Below are 8,512 nucleotides of genomic sequence, written 5' to 3'. Positions count from 1 at the left end.
GAGAGACGGAGGGAGGAGCGCTATACGGCGCTCATTGAACGGGTAGGGCTGATCGTTGCTGCAGGAGCGACCCCTACCGGAACATCATTGATGTCGGCCCCGAAGGCACGGGCCATGAAAATGACGGCGGAGGATGATCCGGAGGCATTTTTGGTGGCGTTCGAGCGGCTGGCAACCGCGGCGGGATGGCCTCGGGAGTTCTGGGCAAGCCAGCTAGGACCTTGCCTGGTCGGGGAAGCGCAGGCAGCTTACCAAGCCCTGAGCGACCAGTACGCCACTGACTATGACCTAGTCAAGCAGGCTATCCTCCGTCGTCTCAACATCACCGCGGAGACCCACCGGACGCGGTTCCGCGAGTACCGGAGAGCCCCGGAGACACGCCCCAGGGTGGTGGCACAGCGGTTGTGCGACCACATGGTCCATTGGCTGACCCCAGAGAAGAAGACCGCTCAACAAATGGGGGAAGCCATTGTGGTGGAACAATTCTGCCATGTGGTCGGCGCCGAAACTCAGGCGTGGGTACGGCGCCACAACCCTGACACCCTGGAGGAGGCGGTCAAATTGGCCGAAGATTTTGAGGACTCTTTGACGTCAGCCCGGGTCGGGATCCTGTCAGCCCCTGCCCTGCTCAGGAACCAACCTCTCCCTCCCTCTCCTCCAACACCACCACCATCACCCTCGGTCCCGGCACCCAGACCTCCCAGACCGCCGACCCCGTTGGGCCCCCTTGCCTCCCCCCCATGGAGACCGAGGATGGCCCCCAGCTGGGGTAGAGGTGTTGCCCCTGCCCCGTTGCCCTACCAGCAGCGGGACAGATATTTAACCTATGCCCCCTCTGTCCCTCCACTCTGTTTTAGGTGTAACCAGCCAGGACATAGGGCCAGGTCATGCCCCGCTGCTATGGAGTGTGACGTGGCTGCATGCAACTGGACACCTGGAACGGGTAAGCAGGGGGAAAACGGTTGGGAGGGGCCCTGTCTGATTGACGTGGTTTTAGGGAATGTGAAAACCCACGCGTTAGTGGACACAGGGTGTGAGCAAACCTTGATCAGGACAGCTCTCTTGGGCGGTGTGTCGTGGCGGCCACAAGGTCAGGTGGCCATCTCCTGTATCCATGGAGACACGGCGGCATACCCCACCCTAAAAGTATATTTATCGGTAGGACCGATAAAACGTCACCTTGTAGTCGGGGTGGCGGAAAGGTTGCCGCACCCAGTTATTCTGGGCCGAGACTGGCCAAAATTCAAAGAATTGGTGCAAATAATGGCAGTCTCAGCCACACACGTAAACGTGGCAGAAAAAGGGAAAAAGGAACGGATTGGTGATGTGTTTCCTTTTCATCCTGAAATGTTTTCCCCTCTGTTCCGTCCTAGAAAAACAAATAAGGAGAGACGGACCGCGAAATGGGAGGGAGCGTCTTTGAGACAAGGCTGGGGTCTGGTGGGAGAGTGCTGTAATGGTAACAAACGCCAGTCGAAGGGAGTGGGAACGCAGTGCGACCGAGAGAGCGAGGTTACTGGGCCGACTAGGGCAGAGGTTATTCCAGCCCCTCTCAATATACCGGACCCGTGGTACTCAAGCGCGGACCTAGTGTGGGGCCAAAAGAACGACCCGTCACTGGTGCACGCTTGGGGGCAGGTCCGGTCCATTGAAGGTAAGGATGTTGATGGCGCTGGGCCGCTAGTATATCCACATTTCAGTATAAAGGGGCAATTACTATATAGGGTAAACCTAGCCGCGGGCACAGGACAGCCTGTAACACAATTATTGGTTCCCCCGTCTTGTCGGACCGAGGTCATGAGGCTGGCGCATGATATCCCTTTTGCGGGGCACCTCGGAGCCGAGAAGACGAGGGAGCGAATATTGGCTCGATTCTATTGGCTCGGTCTTCATACTGATGTGTCGAAATATGTAGCCACATGCCCAGACTGCCAGCGAGTAGCGCCAGGTCGAGTGCGCCCCGCTCCTTTGGTCCCACTGCCGATTATTTCCACTCCGTTCGAGCGCATTGCAATGGACATAATGGGCCCGTTGCTACCTTCTGACTCTGGGTATACGCATATATTAGTAGTGGTGGATTATGCAACGCGATACCCAGAGGCAGTTCCATTGAGGTCCACTAGTGCAGCTGCAATAGCCACCGAGTTAGCGCAGATTATGGCTAGAGTAGGGATCCCCAAGGAGATTTTGACTGATCACGGAACCAATTTTTTGTCCAATACGTTACAGCAGGTGTACAAAATATTAAAAATACGTCCCATCAGGACGTCCGTTTATCATCCACAATCGGACGGTTTGGTTGAACGTTTTAATCAGACCTTAAAGTCGATGCTGAGGCGATTTGTAACACAGGAGCAGAAACATTGGGCATCGCTTCTTCCCTACCTCCTTTTTGCGGTGAGAGAAGTGCCGCAGAGTTCAACGGGGTTCTCCCCCTTTGAGCTCCTGTACGGCCGGCAGCCTCGCGGCATTCTCGACCTGCTGAGGGAGGGGTGGGAGGAGCACAAAGGCTCGTCTAAAAATGTAGTGAAGTATGTGCTCCTACTACGAGATCGGCTGGATTTGGTCGGTCGTTTGGCCCAAGACAACCTCAGATCGGCTCAGCACCGACAACAGCAGCATTACAACAAAAATGCACGGATTCGAACCTTTCGACCAGGGGACAAGGTAATGCTGCTACTTCCCTCATCAGAATCGAAACTGTGTGCTAAATGGCAGGGGCCATATGAGGTGATTCGGGCTATAGGGAAAGTAAATTATGAAATTAGACAGCCCGATCGCCGAAATGAACGTGAAATTTATCATGTCAATTTATTAAAGCCCTGGCAGGCAAGGGAGGTCTTATTTATAGCCCCAGGCAATATGGAGGATGATTTAGGTCCCTGTCCAGAGACCCCGAGCACAAGAGCGATTTCTATGGGGGAACAATTGGTTCCGGATCAGCAAAGAGAGCTGCGTAAGCTTATTGAGGAGTTCAGCGATGTTTTTTCTGACGTGCCCGGCAGGACAAACTTAGTTGAATATGACATTATCTCTCCACCAGGTGTCACAGTGCGAGAGAGACCGTACCGGATCCCGGAAAGTCGACGAAGTGGCGTTCGCAAAGAGGTATGGGATATGCTCGAGCTTGGGGTGATTGAGCCTTCCAGGAGCGAGTGGTGCAGTCCGATCGTCATAGTGGCTAAGAAAGACGGCACCAACCGCTTCTGTGTGGATTTCAGAAAGGTGAACGCTATTGCTAAGTTCGATGCATATCCCATGCCTCGGGTCGACGAACTTTTAGACAGACTGGGAAAAGCGAGGTTTATTTCCACTCTGGACCTGACGAAGGGATACTGGCAAATCCCTTTAACCCGCAGCTCCAGAGAGAAAACCGCATTTTCAACACCAGAAGGGCTGTTCCACTTTAAAACCATGCCGTTTGGGCTACATGGTGCGCCCGCTGCCTTTCAGAGACTGATGGACCAGGTTTTACGCCCATATCATGAATATGCAGCAGCGTATATTGATGACGTGGTGATATACAGCTCCACCTGGCGAGAGCATTTGGCTAGGGTTGCAGCCGTTCTTCAGTCTCTAAGGGCAGCCCGGCTGACAGCTAACTTGAGGAAATGTGCGTTTGCCAAAACAGAGACTCAATATTTGGGATTTTTAATGGGGAATGGAAGGGTGAGACCTGTAGTCACCAAAATCCAGGCTTTGGTTGATGCAGCGATCCCCAAAACCAAGACTCAGGTGAGGTCACTACTGGGCTTAGCCGGTTATTACCGCCGTTTCATCCCCGAGTACGCCACAGTGGTTAACCCGTTAGTCGACCTCACCAAAAAGAGTGCTCCAAATTTAATTAAATGGTCAGCTGAGTGTCAGGGAGCGTTTGATACTATTAAGCGTACACTTTGCCAGGCCCCCACTCTTATCACACCGGATTTCACCAAGAGATTCATCCTCCACACCGACGCATCGGATGTAGGTTTGGGTGCAGTCTTGTCCCAAAAAGTAGCTGGAGTAGAGCACCCGATATTATACCTCAGTAAAAAAATGTTACCTCGGGAACGCAACTACTCCGTAGTCGAAAAAGAGTGTTTACCCATTAAATGGGCTACTCACTCTTTATGATACTACCTGCTGGGACACTCATTTGATCTTGTCACAGACCACGCCCCACTCAAGTGGTTAAGCACAATGAAGGACAGCAATGCCCGGATAACTCGTGGTATCTGGCATTGCAGCCCTTCATGTACCACATGGTACACCGTGCGGGGAAAGACCACCAAAATGCGGATTATTTTTCCCGGGAGGGGGGAGTAATGGGAAAGGTAGATTTAGCCGAGTGTTCCTTCGGCTCCACTCTGAGCGGTGGGATATGTGACGGAAAGATGAGTTCTGGTGATGAATCTTCCTCCCAACCTGTGAGGGCGCTAAAGAACGAGAGGAGAAGTATCTGGAAGGGCTGGCCTGACAGTTCGTTTCCGGGTCAGGGAAGTGGGTCAGCCTGGAAAGAAGCGAGACTCTGTTGTAAGACTGTATTGATTTGAAAGGTAAACGAGAGGCAGCTGCAAGTAATAAGGCAGCTGCAACCGTTTATCTCGATATCATGCGGGATTACATATAGGGGCCAGGGTAACGCTGGTCTTTTCCTTCGTTTGGGTTAACGCTTGGAGAGAGAAGGATCGAGAGAGGAGCTCTCGTTGTAAAGAGGAATTGCGTGTTGTGTTTGTTTTGTAATTGTCTGCGTTTTGCACCACCAGACAGTTAACTCACCTGTCCGGAGCTGTCGACCAGGGTCAGCACAATCCGGATCACCACTGCACGGAACCGTCACGAAATACAGTGTCTTCACCCACCACAAGCACGTCTGCACTCACCCAGGACTGGTGACCGTGTGTTCGTTTTGTTCGGGACTGTGTCCTATTATTGCTATCCCCGTGCTTTACACATTGTTGTGTATAGCCGGGGATTTATTATTTAACGGTCACCAGACCTGGATTATAAATAAAAGCACCTTTTCACTGGAAACTGTTGTCTGCCTGTCACTCCTGCATCGCATCACCGCTATACCTGTTCCCCTCCACTAGCCACTTTGCCACAATCCCCAAAAGTAATGACTAAAGCTAAGGTTTACAATTTTAGAAAAGCAAACTATGAAGGTATGAAACAGAGACTAACAGAAGTAGATTGGAGTAAAATAGAGAAAACACCCACAGAAGAAGGATGGTTGTTCTTCAAAAATGTAGTACTAGAGGCACAAAACAATTATATCCCTAAAGTAGACAAATCTAAATGTAAAACTAAATTGCCAAAATGGTTTAATAGATCAATTAAAAAAAATATTCAGCGAAAAAAGGCACTTTACAGAGCATTAAAAAAGGACCAAAAAGAAAGTACGCAGAAAGAGTACACAGAACTGCAAACGCAAGTCAAAAAGGAAGTTAGAAAGGCCAAGAGAGAAATAGAAATGAACATTGCTAAGGGAGCTAAAACCAATTCCAAAATGTTTTTCCAATATTACAACAGCAAGAGAACATTCAAAGAGGAGATTAAATGTTTAAGAGATACAAATGGCAAAATCGTAGATGAAGAAAAAAAAATAGCAAATATATTAAATGATTACTTTTCACAAGTTTTTACAAAGGAAGATACTGACAACATGCCCCACATGTCATCCAGTTCCTATCCAGTTTTAAATAACTTTAGCATAACTGAGGCAGAAGTGTTAAAGGGACTAGGAGCTCTTAAAATAAACAAATCCCCTGGGCCGGATGAGATCCTCCCAGTAGTACTCAAAGAAATGAAAGAAGTAATTTACAAACCGCTAACCAAGATCATGCAGCAGTCTCTTGACACAGGGGTGGTACCGACAGACTGGAAAATTGCAAACGTAATACCGATCCACAAAAAGGGAAACAAAACTGAACCAGGTAACTACAGACCAGTAAGCCTGACTTCTATTATATGCAAACTTATGGAAACTATAATAAGATCCAAAATGGAAAATTACCTATATGGTAACAGGGTACTGGGAGACAGTCAGCATGGTTTTAGGAAAGGGAGATCGTGCCTAACTAACTTGCTTGATTTTTTTGAGGATGCAACATCCATAATGGATAATTGCAAAGCATATGACATGGTTTATTTAGATTTCCAGAAAGCTTTTGACAAAGTCCCGCACAAAAGATTAATTCTCAAACTGAACGCAGTAGGGATTCAAGGAAACACATGTACATGGATTAGGGAGTGGTTAACATGTAGAAAACAGAAAGTACTGATTAGAGGAAAAACCTCAGAATGGAGTGTGGTAACCAGTGGTGTACCACAGGGATCAGTATTAGGTCCTCTGCTATTCCTAATCTACATTAATGATTTAGATTCTGGTATAGTAAGCAAACTTGTTAAATTTGCAGACGACACAAAAGTAGGAGGAGTGGCAAACACTGTTGCAGCAGCAAAGGTCATTCAAAATGATCTAGACAAGATTCAGAACTGGGCAGACACATGGCAAATGACATTTAATAGAGAAAAGTGTAAGGTACTGCACGCAGGAAATAAAAATGTACATTATAAATATCATATGGGAGATATTGAAATTGGAGAAGGAATCTATGAAAAAGACCTAGGAGTTTTTGTTGACTCAGAAATGTCTTCATCTAGACAATGTGGGGAAGCTATAAAAAAGGCTAACAAGATGCTCGGATACATTGTGAAAAGTGTTGAATTTAAATCAAGGGAAGTAATGTTAAAACTGTACAATGCACTAGTAATACCTTATCTTGAATATTGTGTTCAGTTCTGGTCACCTCGCTATAAAAAAGATATTGCTGCTCTAGAAAGAGTGCAAAGAAGAGCGACCAGAATTATTCCGGGCTTAAAAGGCATGTCATATGCAGACAGGCTAAAAGAATTGAATCTGTTCAGTCTTGAACAAAGAAGACTACGTGGCGACCTAATTCAAGCATTCAAAATTCTAAAAGGTATTGACAGTGTCGACCCAAGGGACTTTTTCAGCCTGAAAAAAGAAACAAGGACCAGGGGTCACAAATGGAGTTTAGAAAAAGGGGCTTTCAGAACAGAAAATAGGAGACACTTTTTTACACAGAGAATTGTGAGGGTCTGGAATCAACTCCCCAGTAATGTTGTTGAAGCTGACACCCTGGGATCCTTCAAGAAGCTGCTTGATGAGATTTTGGGATCAATAAGCTACTAACAACCAAACGAGCAAGATGGGCCGAATGGCCTCCTCTCGTTTGTAAACTTTCTTATGTTCTTATGTTCTTATGTGTGATGAGGTTTGTGAGGTGAAAGAGAAACTCAAGGAGCTGTTTGTGTGGAAAGGGAAGAATGTGATTTTTAAAAGTAGAATTCAGAATCTGGAGGAAATTTAGACTTGCTTAAGGTTCTTTTTTAAAAAGGTAATGGATAACAATAAGATGATGACAGGGTTGAAAAGGGAACGGGGTGGTGGAGAGGTCAACAGACAGAATGGTTAATGTAGCAGAGGAGTTTTATAAAGATCTCTTCAGTAAAAAGGACATGGACAGCCTTTTAAATGGGTTCCTAAACAATTTTGATAGTACTGTACTGGATGGGGAGAGACCTGGAAATCTCTGAATTGACTGAGGCTATGAAAGAGTTTAAGAAAGGGGAAACTCCTAGAGGAGATGGGTTGCTGGTAGAGATGTATTTGAAGTTCTGGGACATTGTGGGACCTGATTTGCTTTTAGTCTTTCAAGAGTTAGAGAAACAAGGTCTTATGCCTGATTCTTTTAGAGAGGGTATTGTGACTTAAAATTTTTTAAAAGAATGATAAGAGCGCTAAAGAAGTGGCGGCCGATCGCTTTGATAAATGTGGATTATAAATGTTGTGCTGAGTTTTAACCTCCAGGATGAAAGTAGTAATTGAGGAAGTTAAAAATCGACCCTAACCAAACCTGTGCTGTTCCAGGTAGACGGGTAACGGAGAGCCTAGTGCTGCTGCAAGATTGTATCTGCTATGAGAGGGACAACATATCCCTCTTTGCTTGTTCAATTTAGATCTGAAAAAGACGTACATGTTCTGGGTTTGCCAGTGGAGGGGGTTGTGGTGCTGAAGAGTCTGTTGCACACAGGTGTTCTGGGTTTGCCAGTGGAGGGGGTTGTGGTGCTGAAGAGTCTGTTGCACACAGGTGTTCTGGGTTTGCCAGTGGAGGGGGTTGTGGTGCTGAAGAGTCTGTTGCACACATATGTTCTGGGTTTTCCAGTTTGCACAAGGTTTTTGGAAGGAGGCAGCCTGGTTTTTAATTACTTTTCTCAGAAGCTCAGTTTTGCAGGAGCAGCTAGTTCTGTATGGCATGAAGAGCGGAAAGATGGAGAAGAAAGATTGGTCCTACTTGTGGATCATTCTGAACTGTTTTAAAGATGCTCTTTGGAGGGCAAGGAATGTGATACTGTTTAAAGAGACACACTTTACTAGTGAAGGAGTTGTGCGATTGGGACTCAGCATTTAAAAAAAACTATTTTTTAAAAGATATTTCAGAGA

Source organism: Polyodon spathula, chromosome 41 (assembly GCF_017654505.1).
Source record: "Polyodon spathula isolate WHYD16114869_AA chromosome 41, ASM1765450v1, whole genome shotgun sequence".
NCBI classification, from domain to species: domain Eukaryota; kingdom Metazoa; phylum Chordata; class Actinopteri; order Acipenseriformes; family Polyodontidae; genus Polyodon; species Polyodon spathula.
Note: the sequence above shows the minus strand (reverse complement) of the source record.